This window comes from Camelus ferus, chromosome 12 (genome assembly GCF_009834535.1).
Source record: "Camelus ferus isolate YT-003-E chromosome 12, BCGSAC_Cfer_1.0, whole genome shotgun sequence".
Lineage (NCBI taxonomy): Eukaryota > Metazoa > Chordata > Mammalia > Artiodactyla > Camelidae > Camelus > Camelus ferus.
Genome location: NC_045707.1, coordinates 3,343,587 through 3,357,516, shown reverse-complemented (window position 1 = coordinate 3,357,516; position 13,930 = coordinate 3,343,587). Strand labels below are relative to the sequence as shown.

Genomic DNA, 13,930 nt, shown 5'->3' with positions numbered 1-13,930 from the left:
CTCCGTGCAGTGGGGGCGGGGAGTGGGATGTGCCAGAGTGAGGGCCCCAAGCCTGAGAGGTCAGTGGCTGCAGTGGAGGCTGCTTCCTGACTCCCAGTCCAGCGCTGGCTTGTTCTGCCCTCCCCATGACATTCCGAGATGGAGCGGGTGATAGAAATGGGTACATCCAGCTGCCAGGCCTTCCCTGGTGGGGTTGGCCCGGGGTGGTCATTGGGGGCTCTGTACCTGCTCCCATTGTGGCTCCCTTGTCCCCTGGGGTCTGGCAGCGTGTCTGCTGTGGAAGCAGAACTAGTTCTGGTGACACCTCTGCTGTGTCCTGGCCGTGTATGACACACGGGGATCAGCCTCTCCTGTCTGTCTCCAAGGCGGTGGCTGCTTGCCTTGAGGCCTCGATGAGCCAGTGGGAGAGGGTGGCATCCCTGGGCAGGGTCAGGATGGCACCCATCACAGTTACTCTCCCTGCTTCAGCTCCAGTGCCCCTGGGCCAGGTCCTCCCTCCTGCCACCCTGCCCCCCGCCAAATCTGCTGTGACAGTGTGCCGTGCAGACTAGACAGCCAGGAAGCAGGATTGCCTTGAAGCCCAAGTCTCCTTAACAAGTCAGGCCTCTTCGGGCACAGCGTTAATAGTCCAGAAGGTTAACTCAATCCTCTGCCTCCTGCTGTCCCAGCCCAATCCCCTATTAAATTAACCTTCTCCTGGCTCAGTTAGCACCTGGGGCAGAGGCACAGCCATTAGTACTGGGGATGGTGTCTGGGGGCTTGGAATAATAAAGCCCCTGTCTTCTCCCCCCAGTTCTTCAGACAGTCTCCAGGGAGACCCCAGAGAGCCCCTGAGGACTGACGCTGGGCAAGCTTGCTTACACCTGGGGTGCCAGAGGAAGGGCGCGGGCTGCCTGATGCTGCCGACAGCAATAATTATAGTGATAATAATAATAATGATATTAGCTCATATTCACTGAGCCTCTACTGAGAGCCGGGCCTGGCGTGAAGCTCTTTATAAGGGGTAGTCGTTTAATCCCGCAAAGCCTTCTGCAGTTAGAGCTATTATTATTTCACATTTCCAGGTAAGAAACAGAGAGGTTCCAGACTGGCTCAGGGCCACACAGCAGTGGAACCAGGAAGCCCCACAGGTGGACTCTTTGCATCATTAACTGTTAACTGATGAACTCCTTTGCCAGGGGACCCTGGGCATCTTGGGGCGCCCCTCTCGCTGAGGGACCTCTCAGGGCCTTGTTTTGCTTATCTGTAAATGGGGACAGTGACCCTGCCACAAGGAAGCAGTGGGTGTGGCTGCAGGGACAGAGGGGTAGAAAAGCTCCTGGGTCTCAGTCCCAGCTCCCCACTCCTCCTGCGCCCCCTCCCTCTGCAGTGACCTGTGACATTCCCAAGGGCAGCTCCTTGCTCCCTGCTTCTCTCACAGTGCCTGGAACAGCATAGGGCACATAGTAGGTGCTCCATAGGGGCTCCCCTGGGTGACAAAGGGGTTGCTGCTCCAGGACCAGTATCTTCCCCAGGCCTGAGTCCGTCATGGCCTCAGCTGGGGGTCCCCAGACCACTCTGCCACACTCCCCCATCTTGCTTGTGGAAGAGCAGGGGCTCAGGGTCCAAATTCTGCCTCTTTTCCTCCTTGACGTGTGTCCTGGGTAAGAAAATTCACTTCCAGAAGGTTCTGTCTCCTCAGTGTAAAGTGGGGGTAATGGTACCGAGTTCTTAACTCTCTCAGGTCGGTTACATAAGAGAATGGCAAGTGTGGAGTATTGTGTCTGGCACATAGTAGGTGTCAAGTAGATGGGTTCCCTCCCCCTTCCCGTCTGTCTCCTGTGTTCGTTCCTGGTTCCCTGGAGTGGGGCTTGGGTTGTGTGTGTGTGTGTGTGTGTGTGTATATGTGTGTGTCCGTCCTTCTCTCTCTTTTCAGTCTCTACTTTCACTCCGTGAAATGCATAGAAACTGTTTCCTGGAGCCAGGCTGGGGGATCTGAGGAAGCGTGAGAAGGGCCTGGGTGCCGGGTCTGCTCCAGCTGGAGTGTGCAGACGGGCTGGTGTGGAGGCAGGGCATGTCTTTGTGTGTTCGTATCTGTGCGTGTGTGCAAGCTGGTCCCTACCTCTCTCAGGGGGAGGCAGGGAGCCATTCCTAAGGGCCCAGCCTAGTGGCTCAAGCCTGACTCAGTTTCCCTCCCTGGCCTATCTTTATCTTGTCTCTTCCCTCAAATCCTCTCTGGATCCTGGAGAGACACAGGCTGTGGGGTCAGCTGGCCAGCCGCCCTCCCTTCCCTGCCCTTCTCACTACCTGGGGGATTCCCTGTCTGTCTCTCCCACGGCATGGCAGCTCCAAACAGGTAGAGACTAGCAGGTCCTCAAAAAATACTTGTTGAACAGCTTCCTTTCATCTGCCTGCTGTTGAGGATGGGTTGATGTATTTTGCATTTAGTCCGTGCACACACGCACACAGTTATAAGCACGTCTCACTGAAGGATAACTGCTGGACTCAGACGGGAACCCTCAGGGATGAGCCCTGGTTCTGAGCAGACAGAAAACATGTGGACCATCTGCCAGGTGCTCAGCACGGGGCCTACACACAGTAGGGCTTGCTGACAGGCGATACCCATTGGTCTGTGACCCGACTGACTAGGGGCTGGTGCTGAGCCAGCCTTATAAGCAGGGCTGGAGAGGTCAGAACGACTTCTGCTCAGACATCAGAACCCCCATGACTGCACACCTGCTACGTGCCAGGCACGGGGCGAAACACTCTCTATTATCTTGTTTAATTTTGGCTGGAGGATTGTGGAAGAGGTCCAGCCGGCCTCTGGGTGGGGGGCATGCCAGGTGGAGACCATGTGAGCCAAGGTCCGGAGGTAGGAAAACCCGGAGTGGATTTTGGGAAGATGATTCTGGACATGTGGTTTGGGGATCAACCACTCAACAACCTAAACAATCTTAAAATCTGGGCTAAGAAATCCAGAGTTGTCCTTTTTGTCAGAGAGTGCCCGAGTCTCTGGGTGTTTTTTTAAAATGCAGATTCCTGGGCCCTGCCTCCTGAGATTAGGGTCGATACGGAGCCCGGGAACCTGCATTTTAAGTGCATTTCCAGAAGATGAATGCCCAGGTTTGCTGGGTGCGTGGCAGCGGAGGGGGCTGCTGCGTGTTCCTGGGGATCTTCTGGACTCCTCCCACACACCCCGGGAGCAGCAAAGGCGTACCGTTTTCCAGAAGAGCCTGAGCTCAGAGAAGTGAGGCGTCTTCCCTTGGGTGACACAGCAGCAAGACCGAGGCCGATACTGACTAGTACTGACTAATAATCTTCCTGTTCACTGACTGCTGTTCTAAGCCCGCTCAAGGAGCCTCTCATTAAATCCTCAGAACCACCCTCTGCATCATTCCTGTTGCACAGAGGAGGCAGAGTGTGCGGTCAGGGCTTCAAGTCCGCACCACTGGTGAAGGCGTGAAGTGCAGTGGGCGTGAAGTGAGGCTGGAGAGGGCCTGCCCCAGCATTTTGGACTGAGCAGTGCCCTCCCTCTCCCTTCCTTCGGTGTGAGGGAGCGGGTGGAGCTGAGCCTGCAGTTGTGCGTGTGAGCAGAGGCCAGAGGCGGGGGTGGAGTGGGGAGCAGAGAAGCCTGGAGGACGTTGGAGAGCCAGGAAGGCGTCCCGGAGGCGGCGGCGGCGGCGACGCAGAGTCGCGTAGCGGTGGCCCGAGGCCGCTCATCCGGTGGGCGCTCTGACCGAGGCAGGTCCGGGTCTGGTGGGCGGCGGGTGTGTCCTCCCCAGTGCGCGTCAGGGACTGGCCGACGCGGGGCGCCCGGGCGCAGCCCCCGGCTAGGCATGTGCGCGGCGGCGGCGGGCGGCGGCGGCGGCGCGGAGCAGGGGGCGGGCGGGGTGGGCAGCCACCGCGGGGGAGGAGGCGCGGCGGGGGCGGGAGCGCGCGCAGAGCCCCAGCACGGGGCCGCCCGCCCCGCCCCGCTCCCCGCCCGCGCGGCCCCGCGGGGGTCCCAGCCCGGCCTCCCGCCACTCTCCGGTGCCCCCGCGCCGCGCGGCCGGCGCGGCCGGGTTTCCGCCTTACTTCCCTGTGCTTAGAATTTGCAGTCGCATCCCCTGGCGCTCGCGGCCAATTTCACGGCCTCTGGGCTCGGAGCCGTGCGCTGGATCGTAAACCCGCCCGCGCCCGGGGAAAGGGGTCGGAGGGGGCGACCGGAGCGAAGACCTGCCAAGTTGTTGGCAAGGGTGTGTGTGTATGTCAGGTGGGTGTGGACGGGATGGGGGGCTCCGCCGGCAACTGCCCTGGGAGAGCTGGACCGGTGTGCAGGCGTGGCCATGTGTGTGCGGAGCAGGGCTGTGTGTCCGGAGTGGCCCCCACTGTGTGAGCATGCCTGGGGCATTTATGTGTTGGTCTGTGAATCTGTGCAGGGGCCCCTGTGTCCATGTGCATGTTTGTCTGGGTGTATATGGTGAAAACTGTATGTGTGTATTGGGGGCTGGTCCACAGTGAGTGGCGCTGGTGTGTTTCTGTGGATGTGTTGACATGTGCCTGTGTAGTGTCCCCAGGCATGTTGGCACATGCTCCAGCCTGCATGTTGGGGCAGGCACCGCCGGGTATGGGGTCTCTGGGCAGCTTCTACGTTGCATCTGGGTCTGTGTGCCCACGTGTGTCTGCGGGAGTATGAAATTCTGATGTGTTGGTTGCTGTCTAGGTGTGCTCAGTGGGTACTGGTGTGTGAGGGTGAGTGTGCAGCCCAGAGCCAGTGAGCTCAGGGTCAAAGGTGAGTCATGTAGCTAGGGGGACGATATCCCTCAGGACCTGGGCTGGAGAGCTCTTTCCTGGAGCACACTGGCTGGTTCCTCTTCCTCTGCCTCTGGGTGGGGGTGATGGATCTGAGGCAGCGCAGGGGGCCAAGTGTGTGTTTCTGTTCCATCGTCGCTGCCACTGGCTGCCAGCACGTGGTGGGTCTACATATGTTTGTGAATGGCTGTGTTGGGGGGGGGCCGAGGTGTGAGCCCCTGCCTGCGGAGGAGGGCCAAGAGTGCCATCTGGGCCGATGGGGATGCAGGGCCAGACGGAGAGAGGGGCCTCCGAGGGAAGGGGATGAGTGTATGCGTGTGCACGTGTGCGCACAGATGGAGGGCAGATTCGGCCGAGGCACATCTGTCTGGGAGTATGTGTGTGTGTGCAGGTGGAGGTCAGGCAGGTACATTGCTCTAAGGATGTGGGTGCACATGTGGTGGGCGGTGAGGTTGAGGTAGAGTTAGAGGTGGAGCAGGCTGGGGGCCACAGGGGTGGGTGCCAGTCCTTGCAAGTTTTGAATAAGAGACCGGCTGGGGTTGGGGAGAGGAGTTGCTGGTTCCCTGCAGCAGAACGGATGGGGCCCAGCTTTAGAAGGGGGTGGGCCGAGTTGGTGTTGGGGTGACCAACATGAGGGCAGAGTGGTTGGCATGAGCGTGGGGAAGGGTGTATGTGTGTTGGAGGAGCCGGGCGTCAGGTCAGTGCAAGGGTGTGGGTGGGCATCCTCACCTGGGTGTGTGTCCATGACTGTGAGTGAGATGTGGGGCTCGGATTGTGACTTGGGATTAACCTCCAGGCTGTGGACCCCAGGAAGGAGTGATGGGGTCGGGTAGAGTTGGTGGGAGTGGGGGCCCTTCAGCTCCTAGAAAATCTCCCCATCTGTTTCTTGCTCCTCCTGCCCAGGGGCCATGGAGGGATTGAAAGATGCACTGTGGCCCCTGGCCCCTCCCCTCCTCACCCCCTTAACCCTGTGTGACAGGGTGGGGAGCCCCCAACCCTCCATCTGGGTTTGAGGCCCCTTCCCTCCATCTCTCTTGCCCCATCATCTTTCTATCTCCATCTCTCTGCCTCCATCTCCCCCATCTCCCTACCCTCATGTCCCCCATCTCCCTGCCCTCATGTCCCCCATCTCCCTGCCCTCACGTCCCCCATCTCTCTGCCTCCATCTCCCCCATCTCCCTGCCCTCATGTCCCCCATCTCCCTGCCCTCATGCCCCCCATCTCTCTGCCTTGCCTCTATCTCTCTCCATCTCTGCCTCCATCTCCCTCCAGTCCTCCCCTCCCTCTGCCTCCCCCCCTCTCTCTCACACTGATATTCATTTGTGGTATATTCGGTTGCCATGGGAAACCTAAGAAAGAAGTGAGTGTACCCTTCAAGACTTCAGCATTTTTCCCTCCTCCCTCCCTCCTGCTGTCCCCCTCCCTCTCCTCCTCTCCTCCTCTCTTCTCCCTCCCTCCCCTCTCTCTCCCTTGCCTCCTCCTCACAGCAGGAGAGCACTTGGGTGAGGAGCTGCTGCCGCCTGAGCTGGGCCAGGACCTGAGACCCCATTGCTACCGCCGCTGCCGCCGCCACTGCCACCACCGCCTCTGCTACTGCGGGGACCTCCCTGAGACCAGGCCAGGGACAGAGCTTCGCTGGCCAGAGGGGCTCCCTCTGCCCGCAGACATCTGGTAAGGACAGGGTCCTTCTGACTGTGTGTGAGTGCGTGGCTGGATGTGAGCAGGGCTCACATGACCTGGCCTTGAAAACCCATGATGTAGCCCAGCCTCTGCCTCCTATTCGTCCCTTCCTGCCTTGCCTGGCCCCTGCCCCCAGCTGCAGGCACCTCCACTCTCCTCCTCCTTGGCTCCCCTTCCACGGGGCCTGTGAGGCAGCTGGCAGAGAGGTGGGCCTTTGGGAGCTGGGACAGGTCCACTGGGGAGGGTGGGGAGAAAGCCCCTGCTGGCTCAGAGACCCCACTCCTACCCCTTCGTCCAGCTGAGAGACTGAACCAGGCCTGCCTGTACCCCAGCAGGGCAGGGAGCATCTGTGCCCTGGCGGGGGGTGGGTGGTGGGGAGCCAGCTTCCAGGGGATGTCCTGGGAGAACCTGGCCTCTTCCTCCTTGAATGGGGGCCTTTCCATGTAGAGCAGGGCAGACTGCGGGGCTGGGAGTGAGCTGGGGGCAGGGAAGCACCAGCAGAGTCAATACCAGGCCTGATCCAGTGTCACTAAGTTTTGCAGGAGGCAGGAAGGCAGTCTGACAGTAGGAGGCCGCGGGCAGGCAGGCCAGCCGGCTGGCAGGAGCTGTTATGTCCCGACTAGGGCCGGTGGCTGCCCTGGAGAGGAGAAGCCAAGGCTGTCCCTGTCACCGTGGCTGTGTTGGTGGTGGCCACGTGGAGGGAGCTGTCCAGGCGGGGCGCTGAGTGACGGTGGTTGCCGTGGCGAGGGAGCCGCCTCTGTGGCATTGTGGTCTCCATGGAGAGAGGAGGAGACAGAGGGAGGAGGCTGGCTGTCTGGGCTTGGGGTTGGTGGTTGCTAAGGAGAGGGAGATGCCGTCTCTAAGATGTGGTGGTCCCCACGTGGAGGGGCCGTGACTGCCAAGGTGTCAGGGTTCCCCATGGAAGGGCTGCTGCTGGGTGCTCTGGAGGGGGCTTGTGTGGGGACAGTGGGGGTGGTGGGTGCTCCGTGGAGGACGGTGGGAGAGTGAGGGGGGAGGGGCTGTTGCCGTGGATTTGGTGTTGCTGGCACAGCTGAAGCAGGGTTTTTTGGAGGAGTGTTGAGGCACACTGGGTGGGTCTGAGCTGTGCTCCCCACTTCCGTTGCTCATCCTGCCCCGTCCAGGCCAGACCGGAGCCCCTGCTCTACCACTGGCATCGCTCCTCTCATGGTTTCTCGTACCTGTCCTTCCCTTCCGCTTCTGTGACCAAGCTCTCCTGCCTCTGCTTTGTGCGCCCTCCCTCCTCAGGGCCTTGGAGCATACAAGTCCCCTATCTGGATGCATGCTCCCTCCTTGTCCCCAAATGGCTTTGTCCCCATCCTTCCATGTTTGCTGAGCTCCTGGAAGCCCGGCCTCAATACCTGCCTTTGAGGTATCAGAAAAGGAAAGTGACTTGCCCAAGGTCACATAGCATGCGCTTGCTGGGACTAGGATTTGACCCCGGGCACCTGCCTCCCCAAATGTCCAACTCACAGGCCTAACTCCTCCCCTTGGAGCCTGACCCCCTCCCCCCGCCACGACCACCCGACTCAGAGCTGTCGCTCTTCCCCCAGTCCCCAGGTATTCTCCCCAAGCACACGTTTCATTTTAATAACAGGAGGAACCGGCATGGAAGAGCACCGAGTTCTGGGTTTGAATTCCTGACTCTGTCACTTACAGCTATATGGTTCTGTGCCTCAGTTTTCCCTTCTGTAAAATGGAGACGATGTACATGCCTCTCAGAGTTTCTGTCACTTGGGATAATGTATGGGATGCCCTGGCTCCTGGGACACAGACTCTCAGTAAGTGGTAACCACCACCATCATCACAATTCCTTTAAGAATGATTTTAGAATGATTTTCTGACATGCCTGGGGCAGACAGGGTGCCTTCTCACCAGAGATCGGCCTTGTGGTGTCCTTCTGTGGGATCCTTGAGCCTGGAGGTACTGGGCTGATGTTGTGGAAGCAGGAAGTGGGGGGCCTGGAGTGGAGGAGGGCCTCCCAGTGACCACACAGCAGCTTGGTTGTTGAGGCAGGACAGAACCAGGTGGGGCCGGCTCCCTGTCCGGTGCTCCTGCCCGCTTACTCCCGGGGCCCATTTGTGCACTTGAATCAGATGGGCCTTGTCCCGCTCAGCTGTTGCCTGAGACCCCGGCCTCCAGGCTTCCTCCCCAGGGTCCCGTGTTCTGAGCCAGCTCAGCCAGCCCTGGCCTAGGGCACAGCGTGTCAGGCAAGTGGCTGGTGGGACCCTGGGAGTAGCAGGAAGTCTGTCCTGTCAACCTTCTTGGCACCAGGGGACAGGCCAGGCAAGGGACTGAAAAGGATATTCAAAGAGGGACATTTGAAGGATTTGGGGAGTGACAGGCAGGATGGCTGCCTTTTGAGTGACAGAGCTCTGAGTTCAGATCCTGGCTTTGCCACTTTCTAGGTGGGTGGCCCTGAGAACATTTCTCTGCCTTTCTAGGCCTCAGTTTCTTCATCCACGTAATGGGTATGATGAGGATTCACCTTGCCGATATGGGGCAGGGGAATGAAGTTAAAGCACAGGACCTGGTACCTGGGAGGTGTTTCCTGAAGTGGCAGCTGCTCCTTCTAACCTGTCAGCCTTCTTCACGTTTTAGGTTGATCTGGGGAAGAGGGGAAAGAGCTGTCCTGGGTGGCCCCAAATGGCAGCAGTGGGACCAACCATGCACAGACCTCAGTTCATCACAACAAGAGACTTTTTCACAGTCAGAGCTGTCTTGGGATGGAGTGGATGAGAGGTGTTGAGCGCTCTGTATACGGCGAGATCGCAGAAGGCTGGCAGGGGTATAGAGCTTGGAATTACAAGACCCAGGTTCATGTCCTAGGTGTTGCCATTTATGGGCTGTGGGATCTTGGGAGCCTCAGTTCCCCCACCCTGAAAAATGGGAGGGATAATAGAACAGGGGTTACTTTAAATGAATTCAAAGAGACCTCAGATTCCCTTAAATCTGCACAGCATCCCATTTTCCAGAAGAGGAAAGCAAGATGCAAGGAGCTTAAGGGGCTTATTGCAGTAATACCAACACCTGCTCTTTGCCGATTATCTGCCGCACGGCCCGCATGTTCCCACACGCTCCAGGTCTCACTTAATTCCCTGGCCTTTGTCCCTGCTCTTGTTTCTACAGGAGTGGCTGTTCCTTCTGTGCCCATGGCTGCTACCTGGACTTGTTGTGTGGCTGTCTCCTGTGCCGGCTTATTGTCACCTCTTCAAGGAGGCCCTCCCTGATCACTCTGTTCATTGCTCTGGTTCTTCACTGTCTAACACTGCTAACGCAAATTTGTTTATTTGCTTGTTTATTATCCCCACTCCCACCATTGGAGAGTATCAGTTCCATGCAGGCAGGAGCTTGTTCCCTGCTCTATCCTGAGGGCCTTGAACAGGGCCTGGCACATAGTAGATGTTCAGTAAATATATGGCAAAAGCATGGGTGACCCTGCCAGCTCCCCTGGGAGGTCAGTTTCATCATTCCCCTCTTACGTCCGAGGACAGTGGGACTAGGGAGGCCTGGTAAATTGCCTGTGGACATGCAGCTGGAAGTAGGTGGCAGACCTGGCCCTTGATTCCAGGCTGGGCGCACTCAGGGTCAAGTGCTTTTTCTGCTGCACTACACCGCCGTGCTGGGGAGCTTTGCATTTTAGGCCAGAGAGTTTAAACTTTACTCTGAACACAGAGGCAAAATCACAGAGAGGCTTTTAAATAGGGAAGACTCCTGCCATAAGGAAAAGCTTTCAGTAGCAGCCAGAACTGTCAAAAGAAATCAGCTCTACTGCTCCCTAGCTGTGTGGCCTTAGGCAAATTACTTAACCACTCTGTGTCTCAGTTTACTTGTCTGTAAAATGGAGGTACTATCTTAGCTTATCTCGGCTGGCTTCTGGGAGGCAGTGGGCTTTGAGATTTGATTTGCATCCTGGACTCCAAGGTCCCCTCCCCAGGATGGAAAAGCAGGCTCTGCTGAATCACCTCAGTCCTGGGAGGCCTCACTGCCAGCCCTGAGGGATCTGAGATTTTGACTTCTAAAGAGGGGACATTTTAAGTGCTTGGGACACATCATTTTCTGCTTTACCAGCCTGGGCTCTCTTGTCCCACCCCAACCCCACCCTCCCTTAAAAAAAAGAGAGAAAGTCAAAGAGGGAGGAGAGAGGAGGTTTTAACTGAGCACCTACTATATGTGCCAAGGACATTCCTGTTTATAGCCCCTTTTCCAGCTGTAGCAGACTATGCAGAGTAGGATTGTTGTGCCCATTTTACAAATGACCGAACTCAAGTTTGGGAAATTTCTCTGTAGGGCACAGAGCAGGATTTGGACCTAGGCTCAGAGTCTCCTGTCTGTACTGTGTTGGGAGAGGGGAGAGAGTAATATGTCTAGGATGGGTTTCCTCTGGGGTTACCTGGGGAGTGGGCTCGTGGTCCCAGCCCTGCCAGGTTGGGGCTTAGAGTGGCCCAATTTTAGAGGCTGGACCTTAAGGGGTTTTGGATGGACAGACTGCTCCTGCCAGCCTGGCTCCCTGACTCCCCCACACTGCTGGCAGCCTCGCTGGCCCCGAGAATAGATCTGGTGTTGTGTGTGGTTGTCCCAGTGTCTCACTCAAGACCCCATTTGTTTGGGGAGGAGAAAGGGGGGTCTGTGGTGCCCAACAGAGGTGGGATTCATGGATAGGGCCGAGGCGGGGGTAGCCTGCCTGGTACAGGCCAGGCCTGGAGGAGGGCCAGGAGGGAGTGAGAGGAGGGGGCTGGGGTGTGGCTGGGGGTCCTGCTGGGGGCAGAGTCTGGTACCCTGGGTGGGGTGGCTGTGTAGATGGGGGTGCAGGAGGAGGAAGGTGGGAGTCCCGCTCTCATGATTCCTGGTCTGAAGGAAGGAGAGTGTGGTAGCCCTGTCCTCAGGGAGCCCCAGGTCTTAGGGAGTACAGGGAGAGGCTGTGCCATCAGGAACCTCGTGAGGGAGACACAGCCCTGACTCCAGGCAGCCTCCTGTCTGAGAGGGGATAGAGTCCCAACTCCCAGGAGCCCCAGTCTGAGAGCGGAGGCACTGTGAGTGTTTTGCGCTCAGTTTGGTTTTTGAGTGGAGGAGGAGAGGATGGTCCCACTGAATGGAGGCTCCCTGAGTTCTGGGAAGACTTCCTGGAGGAAGCAATCCCTGAGGACTGGGAAGGGGTTGGATTCAGGGCAGGGCCTCCAGGAAGGCCTGTTCTGTTGTTGGAAGCAAGGCACAGTGGGTTAGATCCTGATTCTGAGAAGTCATGTGCACCTGAGTCTCAGTTTGCTCATCTGCGTAATGGGGACACTGCCGGGCTCCTGGAGGGGATGGGATGAGATAGGGTTGGAGGGAGGAGTACCTGTACACAGTAGGCCCACAGGACTGTTGGGGCTGCATGGTTGGTTAGGCCTGAGGGGTTCTAGAAGCTGTCGAAAACCCATTTCCCACCCCCTGCCTCCACCCTGGGTCACAGCTCAACCAACTCAGCTTCCATCTTTACAGGCACAGGAGGGAGGGCATTATTGGTGCTGGGCTGTGGGTGGAAACAAGGGCCATAGGGCTCCTTCCTGCCTCCAACTTGCTGTGTGACCCTGGCTAGTCCCATACTCTTTTTGGGCCTCAAGGGCGGAGATGGGGGCTGGCCAAGGACCCTGAGCATCCTAGGAGGTGCCACAGACAGGGGTCGACAGAGAAGAGCAGGTACCCCAGACGATGGTGGCTCAGGGGCTCTTGAGCTAGGCAGAACTTGGGGGAGAAAGGCCTTTCCTGCCTCTGCCAGACACCCTGGGATGCAGGCTTGGGGACAGCAGGTTGGAGTGGAGAAGGTCCTGGAGCTGTAAGGGGGTGACACAGTGGTCAAGCATGCGGGTGCAGGCCTGAGTTCAACTCCTGATTCCACCCATAATAAGTGCCTCAGTATCCTTATCTGTAGAATGGGAATAAAAATAGTACCCACCTCATAAGGCTGCTACTCTAAAGTACTGAGCACTATGCTTGACATACAGTGAGTACTCAGTAAATGCTAACTCTACATGCTGGGTTTCCTGGTGGTGGGAGCAGGTAGGCAGGGCTTCATGGCCATTCCAGCCACCACCTTTCAGGCTGTTGGGGATCAGCCGTGGCCTGTGGAATCCCAGAGTGCCGGGTCCGGAAATATGGGGCTCCTCCCACTCTCGCCAATGCCAGCTGAACAAGATGCTGTGGAAGGAGCTAATGAGTTTCAGAGTAGGCAGCGTGGGTTCCATCCCAGCTCATTCATCCGCTGGCTGGCTGCCTGGCTCTGGGCAGGTCATTCTCTGAACCTCTGTTTTCGTCTATAAAATGGGATCGAGGGCTGTCATGAGGATTAAGTGAGATGATGCAGGAAGGCAGCATCCATCGCACCTGTACAGACGCCTGTTGGTACCTACTGTCTCCAGCTACCGCCCCGCTCTTCCCGTCTCTGATTTGGTGCTGAGGTTGCTGCCAGGGAAGGGGCTTTGGGAACGGAGTTCCCAGCTTGGCTGAGATGACAGCTGACCCAGAAGCTCTGTCCTGGGTTCAGCAGCAGGGAGCTTGGGGTGGAGACTGTCCTCAGGGGCCAGCTGGGCCTCCAGGGCAGCTGCAGACACTGAGGGACCCGGGGAAGGATGGGAGCTGGGCTTTGATGGAGAGTTAGGACCCCAGAGTGATGGAGGGTCCCAGCCAGCAGGGTCTGCACCTGCTCGTGCACTCGTGGGAGTCTGATGCCCAGAGAGGCGCCAGCCCAGGGTCACATGGCACTGAGGGTGACTGAGTGTGCCCCGAAGTAGACTCTGGTCTGGCAGCTTCTAACTTGTACTTTCACTTTTCATAGCCCCTGGGCCAGGCTGAAGTGGCTGGTCCTGGGCAGGGTCACTCAGGGCCTGGCTGGGCTTTCTTAGCTCTGCCTCTCATTCTGTCTATGTGTCCCTCTCTGTCTCCACCTGCCCCAACTCTGGCCTGAACCACCCCCATAAACAGCCTGGCCCTGTCTGTTTGCCGAGACTTCATGTTCCTCCCTCGGCCTCCTGAGGGAGGTGGATGGACTAAAGATGGGCGTGCGTGGGTGTGAGCACATGTGCCCCAGGTGGTTTTGTGTGTTTGTTGTGTGTTGGAGCGTGTGCACATAAAGGAGAGTGAGAGTGTTTCCAACTCCTTTCTAACTAGGGGCCTGACATAGGCTCTCTGTCCCCTCCCCATCTCTGAGGACCCTTCCCCAGGTTTCCGGACACCTGCAGACACCTGTACGCTGTCTGTTTTTCCCCATGGGATTTACCTTGCTGCCTCTACCCTGGAGATCCTGACTCCACATTCCAGACATCTCCCCTCGGGCCCAACGGGGCCCAGTCCTGATCACCTTGGCGTGGGGTCCTCGCACAGCTGTGTCCCTGTTGTGGATGCCTGGGTTGGTCACAGTCTTTCCACTTCCACCAATAGCGCACGATATCAGATCCTCACACCTCCCATCCGACGGGCTGCCCTG

At 58.1% G+C, this 13,930-nt stretch overlaps 1 protein-coding gene across 1 annotated transcript in view; it reads left to right on the top strand.

Moving 5' to 3' along the window:
- Positions 1-4,158: 4,158 nt before the first annotated feature.
- The window catches only part of ELFN2 (extracellular leucine rich repeat and fibronectin type III domain containing 2), a 47,221-nt gene continuing 37,449 nt past the window's right edge, over positions 4,159-13,930 (top strand). Inside the window, 2 exon segments of the mRNA XM_032492181.1 lie at positions 4,159-4,231; positions 6,261-6,441. The gene's annotated coding sequence lies outside the window, so the exon portion shown is untranslated.